The sequence below is a fragment of the Danio rerio genome, chromosome 13 (genome assembly GCF_052040795.2).
Source record: "Danio rerio strain M-AB ecotype USA chromosome 13, GRCz13ab, whole genome shotgun sequence".
Lineage (NCBI taxonomy): Eukaryota > Metazoa > Chordata > Actinopteri > Cypriniformes > Danionidae > Danio > Danio rerio.
In genome coordinates, this window is record NC_141033.1 from 49312292 (window position 1) to 49327500 (window position 15209).

The 15209-nt window shown below is 37.8% G+C and overlaps 2 protein-coding genes and 2 long non-coding RNA genes across 6 annotated transcripts in view; 1 reads left to right on the forward strand and 3 right to left on the reverse strand.

Annotated features, from left to right (window-relative positions):
- The window catches only part of ate1 (arginyltransferase 1), a gene marked incomplete at its 3' end in the record, with an annotated part of 211311 nt that overhangs the window by 65195 nt on the left and 130907 nt on the right, over nucleotides 1-15209 (reverse strand).
- Nucleotides 1-15209, forward strand: part of LOC141377074 (uncharacterized) — a 60822-nt gene that overhangs the window by 19124 nt on the left and 26489 nt on the right. The window lies entirely within an intron of this gene.
- slc29a1a (solute carrier family 29 member 1a) overlaps nucleotides 1-15209 on the reverse strand; it is a 378565-nt gene that overhangs the window by 4162 nt on the left and 359194 nt on the right. The window lies entirely within an intron of this gene.
- Nucleotides 10901-13414, reverse strand: LOC147834311 (uncharacterized). Its single transcript, XR_015506519.1, has 2 exons — nucleotides 11445-13414; nucleotides 10901-11271 (listed from the first exon to the last, which is right to left on the reverse strand). It is a non-coding gene; the product is annotated as an uncharacterized LOC147834311 (long non-coding RNA).

The following is a 15209-nucleotide window of genomic DNA, read 5'->3' on the forward strand; positions in this document are numbered from 1 at the left end:
AGACGCATTTACGTCCGCGCGGTTTGTGAGAATAAAAGCCTTTGAATATTTTTCCAGACACATATAGCTGCTAGAAGTTAGTCAGATCACGTTTATATGTTCTTCTTAATGCCAACTGTGTAAATAATCATCAATGAGATGCTTATGATAAGCCGTTGTTTGTTTACCTTCAAGCTTTGCGTGTGCCTGTAAAACAGCCTGTGAGCGCCTGCACACGCACATATTATGTACATCTCGACATGCGAAAGTGATCCTGCGAAAGTTGTTAACAATATTGATCATCCACAGAGTTTGTAATTTAGTCAAATGTTTACAAATACAAGCGCGGCCGTTTAAAGCTCATTTGTGGTGAATGATGTCAGAATTTACCGGTATTTTGGAATGGATGTGTGAATGCTCTTTTCCGGAAAATTTCCGTAACGTCCTCGTCTGTGTGAACAGCGCTTTTTTGAATATACCGGTAAAGTCGTTCCGGAAATTTTCCAGATATTTACCGGTATCACTGTGTGAAAGGGGCTTATGAGGCCATATACGTTCTATGTGAGATTTGATTGGACAGGAATCACAGGACTGATTTTTCTAATCCCCATAGACAAAGTAGTGACTGAAGGTTACAAATCCTGAGGAAAACTACTCAATTACAGTAATTTGAGTATTTGTAATTAGTTACTTTACCCCACTGCTCACTACTCATATAAATATATTAATATAAAATAGTGCTGTTAAAATTAACGCGTTAACGCATGCGATTAATTTGAAATAATTAACGCCTTATAAAAATTAACGCAATTAACGCTTTTTTTTTTCTGTTGTGGCCAGGGGCAGACGTTGGGCAGTTTACCGCTGTTTCGACATACTTTTTGGGCTGGGCTGATCATCTTCTTATGATCTGATTGGCCCATAAAGCACTCAGCAGTCTGTCATGTTTTTCTGCCTCAATGATTGACGGTGCTGTGTAAGCTGTCACGCTCTGAAAGTGAGATGTTTCTTTTCCGGACAGAGCAGCCGTGTGACATTATCTGCAGCCCATTGGTTCTTTTCTTTATTTACATTGGGCTGACCCAATCACAAACTTCCATGTTGGGCTCTGTGTAAGAGTTTGCATGTCTTTGTGGGTCAAAGTGGAAAAAGAAGTTCATGAACAGCCATTTTTAAACACACAGTCACATAATTATCTAAATGAGAGCTGTATTACACTAATCATTCACCTAAAATAGTCACCAACAAGCCATTCCAAGGATCTGATTTAGAAACCTTGATGTAATACATGAAGGGAGTAAACATTAACAGACTATTCATTTTTGAGTAAACAATTGCTTTAAACCTTGAAAAAACAAGCTTGGGGTTCAATTTAAAGTGCTAAATCCTTGGTGGATTAGCCTGTTTTGCCTACAGTAGATCATACATTTTGTCATTTTACTCCTACGCTAACAAGACCACACTTGCAGAGGCCTATGGGAAGGATTTTGGATTGGGCAGTGAGACCCTGACGCTGAATCTTTTGGTCTGTTCCCTGTCCTAACATGCACCGCAATCTCCAATCCAATCTGAAGAGTGCATAACGAAAGTGCAGACTGGCTTTAAAATGGCTAACTGACAGCTCCACGGCACTGAGGCTTATTAATGAAAGAAAAACAAGTGAAAGCGATTACGCTGCAGAACGCAGAACGCTTCAAAGGCGCTTTGATGAAGAGGAAAAAAAGGAGAAAGGGCAGAACACGCCAAACTAAATGTGTGGTAATTGTTTATCTTTCTCTCAGGCCGCTTTCTTTCATTTCAAGCCCTCATTTCCTATCTTTTCATTTAGCGCTTCATGCTGGCGTGATGGTGTGGTTTATGGGACGGGCACAGAGAAGGTAGAGAAAGAAGCGAGGTTTTGAAGTTAGCTTACATATGTACAGTTGAAACCAGAAGTTTAAATACACTGTATAAAAAAACACATAACCATTTTAAAGTCAGATGTTAATGTGACTAAACTTTACCCCTTTTAGGTAAGTTAGGATTATTAAATTAGTTTCTGTTCTGCTTAATAGCTGAATAATGAGAGAGATCTTTTTGAGAAATTGTTTTAAATTTTTCTTGAAAGTCAAGTTTACATACAATAAGAGTATTCTGCCTCTGAAAAAGATCAGAAGATGGTGTCAAGGTTTTGGAAGTTTCTGATTGGCTAATTGACAACATTTGAGTTAATCGAACGCACAACTGTAGAACAGTATTTAAGGAAAACCTCAAACACACTGCTTCCTTGTGTTACTGTAAAGCCTGGTTTATACTTCTGCGTCAAGTGACCTGCGTAACCCACGGCGCATGCAACGCGCGTAGCTGTGCATTTATACTTCTGAGCGCTGTCTCTGTTGGTCTGCATTAACACTTCCAAAACACTAGTTGGCAGTGAGGTGTAAATCTACCTCTGTGTCGAGTTTCTTCGCTGCTTTTTGCTTTTCCTGAACACTTCCGGGATGTACAAGTGGCTCAAACTTGCTAATTTTGAGGCAGGAACTGGCGGACGTGCAACAACTTTAACTATGAGGTAAACACAAAACAAAACTTTCCATCCGGAGCTCCTTCACGGGACTCCACACTTGTAAACAATCGCTCCATCAGGCTCGCACCATTCACGCGGCTCTCGTTCCGCCCAGACTCGTCAGCGCTACCAAGATAACCAATAACAGACCTGAGACGTGTAGTTACATTTTTTGAGAGGTGCACGTCAGCTATGCGTCAGCATATGCGTTAGCGCCGTAGCATACGCCGGCGTTTGATGCAGAAGTATAAATCAGCCTCAAGGCTAAATTATCATATGCATTTGTTTATATGACACAACATGTCTTTTTGACTCCAGAAGGTCCATACTGACTCCAAAGGCAGATACTGATAAGATCAGGGCCTGGTGTGTGGACTTTGGGGGTTTTATGATGTGGTCACATGTTGATTGGTAGTTTGAATGTCTCAGCATTTGGGCTTTAGTCACATGGTCAAGAAAGACACAAAATAGGTGGTAAACTCGAGCTCTGCCTCTTTTCCTGCCCTGTCTTTTCCTGGTCTGCTTCTCTCTTGCTTTGCTCCTCTCCTCCTCTGTAGTCTATCTTCTCTGACTCTACTACAATGATGCTAACTTCTGGGCCTTTGTCTCTCTCTTCCTCCCACTGTGTCTCTCCTTCTGCCTCTGGTAACTTTAGTTTTCCATTTAAGCTGGGTACAATTTATATCATATGTTTTATCATTTCATATTTTATCATTTTATAGTTATTTTGTAAGTAATTCAGTTGTAACCAAAGAGAATTATTGTGATTAAATCATCTCATTTTTAAATATTCGTGAATTACTTTTGATTTAACATCAACATTTAATTGTTCATTATTGCAATACAATACAATCACATAATATCAACGCTCTTCCACATTTATGGCTATTAATACTGCCCTTATTTCCATTTTTGGTATGAGACTGCAGAAGAATGGTTTGACTAGAAATGTACAGTTTTTACCATCATGCTGATAACTTTTTAGTCGCTCGTCAGAACTACAGTTCGAACCGCTGTGGTTAAAACCCATTCTTACAGACAACATGGGAAAATCAACAAGCCAGAATCAACAAAAAAGCCAGATTACAATTTGCTAAATTGCATTGGGAAAAAGATCCATTTTTGGAGACATGTCCTGAGATCTGATGAAACTAAGATTGAACTGTTTTGCCATAATGACCAGTGTTACATTTGGAGGACAAAGGGGAAAGCTTACAAGCCTAGGAACACCATCCCAACTGTAAAATATGGGGACGGCAGCATCATGTTGTGGGGCTGTGTTGTGGGGGTGTTTTGCTGCAGGAGGGACTAGTCCACTTCACAGCATAGATGGCATCATGAAAAAACATCTCAAGACATCAGCCAGGAAATTAAAACTTGGCCACAAATGGGTCTTCCAAACAGACCATGACCCTAAGCATACTGCCAAATTAGTTAAAATGTGCTGTAAGGACAACAGAGTGAAAGCTTTGGAGTGGCCATCACAAAGCCCTGAACTCAATCCTATAGACAATTTGTGGGCAGAGTTGAAAAAGCTTGTGCGAGCAAATCTGACTCAGTTAAACCAGATCTGTCCAGAGGAATGAGAAGCTTGTGGAAGGATACCCAAAACATTTGACCAAAGTTATACAGTTTAAAACCAAAGCTAAAAAAAATACCAAGGAATAATGAATAACAAGTTCTCTCATTATTCTGCCATTTAGCAAATGTAAATCATTTAGGTTCTCCTAACGGACCTAAAATAGTAAACGTTTCGTATGAGACAGAGTGTATGTAAACTGGTTTCAACTGTACATACATGGTGAAAGCGCAGTGAAATTTTTGTTTGTTCAAACTATTTAAAATGAGCTGAAACAACACAATTTTGTGGAAAAAAAACAAACAAACAAAAAAACAAATTGTTTTTTGGGGGTAAACTAATTATTTTATGTTCAATCCACTTAAATTTGTAAAAACAAATAAGTTAACGTAATTATTTTATGTTGTCAACACAAATTGAGTATGTGGAACCCAGGATTTTTTAGTGTACTTTACAGACAACACAATGTCAGTTTTTGTCCTATAACATGCAGCTCTGTAATATTATTTATATAATTATTATAACCTTTAAAATGTCCTGAAGAATATCACGGTTTTTACAAAAATATTACTATAATAATATATTGTTAAAAAAATTGCAAAATTGAAGACTGGAGTGGATGTAGAACATTCAGCTTTGCATGACTGGACTGAATTGCACATTAAATATATATTCAACAACAATTAAAAAAAATGTTGTACACTGGAAAAAATATTCACTGGATTTACAAAATTTTTTTAAGTAAACAATTTATCTTGGCTGAATTTAGACAAACAAATTAAATGTATTAATGTTTAACTTAATTTGTTTGTTTAAATTCAGCCCATGTAAATTGTTTGCAGCCACTTACCTTAAAAAATGTGTAAATTCAACTATAATTTTTTTATTTTAGAATATCCTTTTATCTCATGTATTTTTGATCAAAGAAATGCATCCCAAATGAGAAAAAAGCATCTCAGAGTTGATTCAAATTCTTCCAATACTAAACTTTAAATATCAACGCTGCAAAGAAATTAAACTTTTTAAATTTATTTAATCTAAACAGGACATTTTAGCTTCATTATAAAATGTAACACTTAAATATCATATGTATCAAAGCATAACAAATCTAAAGCGATGCGATGAGTTATTTCATGCATACCATATATTGACATTAATTTCTGACTCAGTTCATAGTTTCTCAAGCATGCTCAATCTACTAGATACATTAATTGCTCTTCTTCTCTTAAATGATTGATCCAAAACTGTTGAATGTGTGTACATTATTTAAACAAGGACATTATAAGTACTGTAATTAAATAAGCTGAAACTAAAAAGTAATCTCTTTACTTTTTCTGCAAAAAAAGTGATCTAATTACAGTAACTAGTTACAGTACTTTATAACTAATTACACCCAAAACTGCCATAGTAGGAAAGAATTACTATGGAAGACAATAGGAACCATCAACAAGTATTGCTCTTTTGTTTTTAACAGAGGAAACTCAAATGGATTTGGACCAAGTGAAGGGTGAGCAAATGATGACAAATGCAAAAAGTTTTTCAATGAAGTACCTTTATTTTTAAGAGCGTCATCGCTTTTAATCTCAATAATGCTACTAGTTGGCAGCTCACTTTGTTTAGGTTTTAACTTTTTGGATTTGTGAAGGCTTGGCAAATCCAATATATAAAACTTGGATATATAGGCTTGGATATACAGTTGAAGTCATAATTATTTTTCCCACTGAATTATTAGACCCATTGTTTATTTTTCTTTATTTTCTATATTTTTTTATTTTATTTTTATGTTTTCTATTTCTCTTTAACAGAGAGCAGATTTTTTCAAGACATTTCTAATCATAACAGTTTTAATAACTCATTTCTAATAACTGATTTATTTTATCTTTGCCATGATGACAGTAAAGAATATTTGACTAGATATTTTTCAAGACACTTCTATACAGCTTAAAGTGACATTTAAAAGCTTAATTAGGTTAAATAGGTTAACTAGACAGGTTAGTGTAATTAGTCAAGTTATTGTATTATGATGGTTTGTTCTGTAGACTATCGAATAAAAAAATTGCTTAAAGGGGCTAATAATTTTGTCCTTAAAATGGTGTTTACAAAATTAAAAGCTGCTTTTATTCGAGCCGAAATAAAACAAATAAGACTTTCTCCAGAAGAAAAAATATTATCAGACATACTGTGAAAATTTCCCTTCTCTGTTAAACATCATTTAGAAAATATTTAAAAAATAAAAATAAAAATCAAAGGGGGGCTAAAAATTCTGACTTCAACTGTATGTATATATATATATATATATATATATATATATATATATATATATATATATATATATATATATATATATACATACAAATAATATATACACACACACACACACACAGACACACACACACAAACGATGGTGCAACTGTGCAAATGCAAGAAAACCTATAAAAAGCAAAAAGCGTATAGAGCGAGCGCTTGTTCCCACCTGCCTCTGCATTCCAGAGGATTTATACAAGAGCAGAAGAGGGAGAGCGCGATACAGAAAGACGCACAGCAAACAGGATGAGGACTCTATTATAGAGATGTAGAGATTAGAGGAGAAGGGTCCATTGTGCTGCTGATATGTAATGACTACAAACACCACATGGACAATCTCCAGATGCCCGCTCCTTTTGATCACTGACTTTCCATAAATTCTACACAGATTGAAAAAGGTAGGAAAATGATTGCACCAATTAAGCCCGGTTTCAACCCAATTAAAAAATGCACTATAACTAAAAAAAATTAAGTTTTTAAACACATTAAGATTTTGACTTAAAAATTTACAAGACATGTAGGTTGTCGTAAAACTTTTTTTTTAAGTTAAGCTGAAGACTGTACTTAAAGGTGACCTTAAAGGTGACCTGCCTCAAACACCATCGTCCCATCACTGCTCGAGTACAAACAGACCCAGCTCTCTGTTCCTAACTCTGTCTGTCAATGGATCACCAGCTTTCTGACAGATAGACAACAGCTAGTCAGAATGCGCAAAATCACATCCGACAGCCGCATCATGAGCAGTGGTGCCCTCCAGGGATGTGTTCTCTCCCCACTGCTATTCTCCCTGTATACCAACGACTGCATGGAAAAAGACCCCTCCATCAAGCTCCTAAAGTTTGTGGATGATACTACTGTTATCGGCCTCATTCGGAACGGTGACGAGTCTGCATACCGACAGGAGTTGGAGCAGCCTCCGAAGGATCAAAGCTAAATATAAAGCTGGAAAACATGAGCAGATGCTGTCTATTCTAGTTTAGCATGCTACAGACACAACTACAGATTTGATCATTCATGCACCACACTAGTGCATGAGAAATAACTCAATTCTTGGCCCATTCATTCCATATGAGAGGTTGTACAGTATAGGTACAATCCAAAGACATGCGCTATAGGTGAACTGAATAAACTAAATTGGCCATAGTTTATATGTGTGAATGAAAGTGCATGGGTGTTTCCCATTACTGGGTTCCAGCTTGAAGAACTCTATTTAGAAAAATTGGAAAGTGTAAAACACATGCTGGATAAGTTGGCGGTTCATTCCGCTGTGGTGATCCCTGATAAATAAAGAGACTAAGCTGAAGGAAAATTATAATAATAATAATAATAATAATACAGGGCTGGAAGGGCATTTGTCGCAGAAAAACATATGCCAGAGTAATTGGCAGGTCATTCCGCTGTGCAACAACTGATAAATAAAGGACTAAATAAGCAATAATAATAATCATAATTATATAAATAATTGCAATACTGCCGGAAGGGCATTTCCCGCAGAAAAACATTACTGGTGTAATTGGTGGATCATTCGACTGTGGCGACACCTAATAAATCAGGAACTAAGTAAATAATAATAATAATAATAATAATAATAATAATAATAATAATAATAACATCAATAAATAAATAAATAGTAATAAAGTAATAGTAATAAAAATAATAATAATAACAATAAATAAATAATAATATGAAAATAATAATAAAAATAATAATAAATAGTAATATATTATTAATAATAATAATAATAATAATAATAATAATAAACATAATAATTAATAGTAATATAGTAATGATAATAATAATAATAATTAATAGTAGGAATAATAATAACAATAAATAGTAAGAAAATTAATAATAATAATAATAACAACAAATATTAGTATTATACTAATAATGTTAACTAATAATATTAATAATAAATAGTAATATAGTTATAATAATAATAATAATAATAATAATAAATAGTAATAGTAATAATAATAATAATAAATAGTAATAATAATAATAATAATATTAATAAATAGTAATATAGTAGTAGTAACACTATTAATAATATTAATAATAAATGAATGAATAAACAAATAGTAAAAATAATAATAAATAAATAAATAGTAATATAATAATAATAATAAAAATAAAAATAATAATAATAATAATAATAATAATAAATAGTAATATAATAATAATAATAAGTAATATAATAATAATAATAATAATAATAATAATAATAATAATAAATAGTAATAAATAAATAAATAAATAAATAAATAAATAAATAAATAAATAAATAAATAAATAAATAATACGGCCAGAAGGGCACCAGCCGCAGGAAAACAACCCAATTGGAGGATCATTTTGCTGTGGCGACAACAGGGACTAAGTAAATAATAATGATAATAATAATAATAATAATAATAATAATAATAATAATACCCGTACGAACAGCACCCGTATGAACATTAATGCTTATTTGCATAAGGGTTGGCCTGAGCACGGTGCAAGCATTATCCTTTTAACCCACTGAAATTCCTCAGGTTTCCGACATTAAGTTGGTGGCGAGCAGCTCTCAAGCCTAATGAAAAGCCTCTCCAGATGACCGGCAGCCTGCACACACACATACAAAGACGAGCCCAATGCCGTACTCAGATTTTGTTTCCTTTGGCCTGGATGTGGAATTCACAGGAAGCTTTGGGGAACACCTGGTGGATGCAGGTGTAGAGGGACCGATCTCTGGCCAGGACCCCACAGACCTGCTCATTCCACCCCATTAGATCCATTCAGGAGTCTGAAAGCTCAAGCACAGTCGAGGGCCAAACAGGCATCGGGGGCTTAGGCATCAGAATGGAGCCGGCAGGGCCAGGAAGTCACGTCTGGAGCTGGACGGCGGTCTGGCTTGACTGCACTAAGAGGAATGGAGCGGGCTGGCACTGGGTAGAGTGTCCCCAAAGAGCTCCAGTGACTGTCTTTGTGAGCAGTGAAGTTTATACGGAGGCCAGTTAAAAAGTTCTTGGCATGGCATGGAGTTGTTTTTGTTTACGATAGACTCCAGTTCCTCTTCTACTGCAAATGAATCACGTATTCCGTATAATTAAAGCTTCACAAGGTGGAAAGGAAACCATCCAAAAGTTTGGGCGTCAGTAAATTGTCTTGTTTATGTTTTCTGTTTTGCATTTAATATTTATAGTCTAGAAGGAGGCTTTAAATTAATTAAAGCAAGGAAGCAGAAATTTATAAGGTTAAGATAAAATAAATAAATAAAAAATTTGTTCAGAGTATCCCGAAAAAAAAATCATGATTTCAACAAAAATATAAAATAATATATAATAATATATATATTTTATCACGCAACAGTTCTGTCTGGATCTTGAATCTGATTGGCTGATAGCTGTGATATATTTAAGTTATATCAGCATCCGTACAGCCTCTTTACTCTTTGTGTATTACTCCGCCCACATACAGCCAGCAATAAGCAGACACTGCAGTTCGACAAAAATTACTGCCGTTAGACAAATAAATATATTTTTGAGACTTTTTAGTCGAGAATATAGTTGTTTAGATTGCAACTATGCAGTTTATTTGCAAGAATTTTGACTATTTTAAAATTTTTACAATTTCTGAGACAGCTCGTCGGCGAAAATTGACGTTTTCTATCCACAAGACGGCGACAGAACCACATAATAAGCCCTTACGCTTAGAAGATATAAGTCTGATTTCTAACTATAGCTGATCAAATCAATATTAAACTGGTAAGCACACCAGCTAACACTTCCTTTTTTCATGGGAGTATCCCTTATTTCAGACCAGTCTCCCGCAAACATCCCGTTTTTATTTCCTTATTTATTTCCGTTTTAACGTTCTTCCTTATTTCTTCTTTAAAAAAACTCCCGTAATTTCACCCACCCTCATCTTTGGTACAGTCTGTAAACTAAAAACCCCCTTAACCAAACGGGGTACTGTACCGTACTGTACCAAAGGTTGGTACTTTGGTGCAGTACCCAATCGAAGCGGCTACCCAAAACCAGCTGCATCCTGTCCTCACCCCCGAACACTCTCTTCCACCCCGGCCTACGGCCTCGTGCCAACGCACGCCTCCCACCAGTGCTCATATACAGCCATATCGCACTGCTACTCGTGTGATATTGCTCATATATACATCACCGTAAATCTATTCTCAAAGTTGGTTTGGGAGCTGGATCTATACTGCGCAAGCTATGATAACTTTCACCGTCTGAGCCGTCTGAAAAAAAAAAGCAGCCTTCTAAATCAAATCAGCAGGATGCCTGATTTTAACTGCAGTTCGTCAGTTTCACTTTAACTCATGAACATTTCTTAAACAGCGTTATGGAATTTAATAACGCACGCCAAATGGAGTGAGAAAAAAAAACGTCCGCGTTTCACAATGTGTGTTTGGTGTGTGTGTGTGTGTGTGTGTGTGTGTGTGTGTGTGTGTGTGGATCTTGTCGGAAAATATCCTACATGATGGTGTTTACTGATCGTGGTGTTTACTTCAATAATGCCACTAATATCTGCAAACTCCACGTCTTAACTCCATTTATGTTTAGTTCAGTTATGACTTTAGTCGGGTTAAGGTCATCAAAAAAAAAAAAAACTTGAAAAAAAAATGCTGTTTGGAGCTGATGTAGGTCTACAGTTCAAAATTGATATTTAACTGAATAAACAGTTAGTAAACACAAATGCATCTTATTGAACATCATTTATTTTCATCATCAATTATCATAGTAGAACAGTTTCACAAAACAGTTTGTAATGCATTTTGGAAACAGGAGATGAACCCCTGGTCTGAGAAACATTTTTTATTTTGAATGCCTTCGACATTCCGAGATTAATCTAGATTAAAAAAAATTATCTATGCCCACCTATAGTATATAGGCACTATACTTACAAATAAACTGCATAGTTGCAATTTAAACAACTACATTCTTGCCTGAAAAGCCTCAAAAGTACATTATGTTGTCCAACAGCAGCAATATTTGTTAAACTGTAGTCCTCTGCTTGCCACTCGTGTGGGCGGAGTAATACACAAGGGTGAAGAGGCTGTACGAGTGCTGATATCACTTTAGTATCTCAAGATGCAAATGTAAATATAGTTGCACTGTAATTCAATCGGGCGAGGCAGTGGCGCAGTAGGTAGTGCTGTCGCCTCACAGCAAGAAGGTCGCTGAGTCGCTGGTTCGAACCTCGGCTCAGTTGGCGTTTCTGTGTGGAGTTTGCATGTTCTCCCTGCCTTCGCATGGGTTTCCTCTGGGGGCTCCAGTTTCGCCCACAGTCCAAAGACATGTGGTACAGGTGAATTGGGTAGGCTAAATTGTCCAGTGTATGAGTGTGTGTGCAATTGTGTGTGTGGATGTTTCCCAGAGATGGGTTGCAGCTGGAAGGGCATCCGCTGCGTAAAAACTTGCTGAATAAGTTGGCGGTTCATTCCGCTGTGGCGACCCCGGATTAATAAAGGGACTAAGCCGACAAGAAAATGAATGAATTGAATGTTCAAACAAGTAAATTTACCAAAAAAGCCGTCATCTACTCACTCTTCTGGAGTCCTTCACTGAACTTCTTTAACTTTTTTGTGAACAATGCCTCAGTAGTCAATGACGTGACATGAGTTATGAATTACTCTTTACATTATAAATTATGTTGCAACATTTTGGGGGAAAAAAAAGTAAAATGAATAGTACACCGAAAAAAAAATGTGTGATTTTCTCATCATCAAGTGATTCCAAACAGAGTCTTTCTTCTGTTAAAAACAAAAAAAAAGGATTTTTTTTTTTAATAAAGCTGAAATCATATTGACTTCCATAGTAGGAAAAACAAATACTATGAAAATCAATGGTTACAGGTTTTCAGTTTCTTCAGCAGAAAAAAAAAGAATCACAAATATCCAGTGGCGTAGCGCAAAATGCGGAGGCCCCCCTGCAGGGATCACTGATGGGGACTCCTGAGGAAGGGGGGGGGGGGTGAGATACAACACGGGGAAGCGATCACAAATTGAGGAGCGGGGAAGGGAGGCTGGGTGGAGCGACAACGCGAGGAAGCCTTCACAAACTGAGGAGCGATCACAAACCGAAAGCGGTGAGAGCGTCAAAGTAGCCGAAAGTCTTTCATTTTCAATGAGAACCGGCGGCGAGAAACAGCGCGGCGCGTCTTCTTCGATGTGATCGTCGAGGATAGTTGAAATCAAGTCAACTTTATGGTATGAGCTATGACGCGGTTCAGTGGCAAGCAATCAGAATGAAGTAGTCCACCGCTTGAGAGGTGTTCAGAGAACACAGACCTGTGAACTTTGGTTCCGACCATAGTTGTTCCCAAGAGTTTGATTATTGCGGTTGCCGGATTTTCAATTATTAAAAATCGTGACGACGCGGGGCCCCCCCTGCGGGCCTGTCCACTACGCCACTGCAAATATCTGAAACAAGTGTGAGTAAACGATGAGAGAATAGTAATTTTTGCTTGCACAATCTCATTTTAAAAAGTCAAGCATTTTTTTATACATTATTTAGGGCTCACAACACAACACACATCAGCATTGCAGTGAGAGATCCACAACACTGTGCTTTGCCAATAGACACAGTGAGGGGTACAGAGAGTTCCAGTCTGAAAAGAAGAGAGCCGCTCTAATGTGATGGATTTTAGCAAAGCAGTGCAGAGCGTGAGAGTTCAGGGGCTTTGAGGAGATGCAGGGGGGCATTCTGAAACAACACACGCAGATCCATTTCAACAACACAACCCTGGACAACAGCAATAATATTATACGTTTTTATATGAAAAATTCTGCTATTGTGTACTTCAGGCATGAGGCGATAATCGTTTTCAAGGTTTACCATGCTTTGGGAAAAGTCATGGTTTTAAAAGTGCTAAAATGTTTTGTTTCAATGTATACACTACCTGACAAAAGTCTTATCGTCTATCCCAGTTGTAGGATCAACAAATAATAACTTGACTTCTAGCTGATCATTTGGAAAAGGTATCCAATGAATCATCTGTTGAACTGCATCCCAATCATCACAAATACTGCAGAAGACCTATTGGAGCCTGCATGGACCCAAGATTCTCACAGAAATCAGTCAAGTTTGGTGAAGGAAAATTCATGGTTTGGGGTTATATTCAGTATGGGGGTGTGCGAGAGATCTGCAGGGTGGATGGCAACATCAACAGCCTGAGGTATCAAGACATTTGTGCTGCCCATTACATTACAAACCACAGGAGAGGGCAAATTCTCCAGCAGGATAGCGCTCCTTCTCATACTTCAGCCTCCACATCAAACTTCCTGAAAGCAAAGAAGGTCAAGGTGCTCCAGGACTGGCCTGCCCAGTCACCCTACATGAACATCATTGAGCATGTCTGGGGTAAGATGAAGGAGAAGGCACTAAAGATGAATCAAAAGAATCTTCATGAACTCTGGGTCATTTAGGGCAGGGCTATCAGTCATTTAGGGTGAGGCTATCAGTGTTTTAGGGCAGGGCTATCAGTCATTTAGGGCGAAACTATCGGTCATTTGGGCAGGGCTATTAGTGTTTTAGGGCAGGGCTATCAGTCATTTAGGGTTAGGCTATTGGTCATTTAGGTCAGGGCTATCAAACATTTAGGGATGGGCTATTGCTCATTTTGGGTAGGGCTAGTGGTCATTTAGGGCGAGGCTATCGGACATTTGGGCGGGGCTATCAGTGTTTTAGGGCAGGGCTATCAGTCATTTAGGGCGAAGCTATCGGTCATTTGGGCAGAGCTATTAGTGTTTTAGGGCAGGGCTATCAGTCATTTAGGGCGAGGCTATTGGTCATTTAGGGCGGGGCTATCAAACATTTAGGGTTGGGCTATTGCTCATTTTGGGTAGGGCTAGTGGTTATTTAGGGCGAGGCTATCGGACATTTAGGACGAGGCTATTGGTCATTTAGGACGGGGCTATTAATCATTTAGGGTTGGGCTATTGTTCATTTAAGGTAGGGCTATTGGTCATTTAGGGCGAGGCTATCGGACATTTGGGCGGGGCTATCAGTGTTTTAGGGCAGGGCTATCAGTCATTTAGAGCGAGGCTATTGGACATTTAGGGCAGGGCTATAGGTCATTTAGGACGAGGCTATTGGTCATTTAGGGCGGGGCTATCGATCATTTAGGGTTGGGCTATTGTTCATTTAGGGTAGGGCTATCAGCCATTTAGGGCGAGGCTATCGATCATTTAGGGTGAGGCTATCAGTGTTTTAGGGCAGGGCTATCAGTCATTTAGGGCGAGGCTATCGGTCATCTAGGGCAGGGCTATCAGTGTTTTAGGGCAGGGCCATCGGTCATTTAGGACGAGGCTATTGGTCATTAAGGGCAGGGCTATCAGTCATTTAGGACGAGGCTATTAGTCATTTAGGGCGGAGCTATCGATCATTTAGGGTTGGGCTATTGTTCATTTAGGGTAGGGCTATCAGCCCTCTAGGGCGAGGCTATCGATCATTTAGGGTGAGGCTATCAGTGTTTTAGGGCAGGGCTATCAGTCATTTAGGGCGAGGCTATCGGTCAATTAGGGCAGGGCTATCAGTGTTTTAGGGCAGGGCTATCGGACATTTAGGGCGGGGCTATTGGTCATTTAGGACGAGGCTATTGGTCATTTAGGGCAGGGCTATCAGTCATTTAGGGCAGGGCTATCAGTCATTTAGGGAGAGGCTATCGATCATTTAGGGTGAGGCTATCAGTGTTTTAGGGCAGGGCTATCAGTCATTTAGGGCGAGGCTATCGGTCAATTAAGGCATGGCTATCAGTGTTTTAGGGTGGGGCTATCAGTCATTTAGGGCGGGGCTATTGATCATT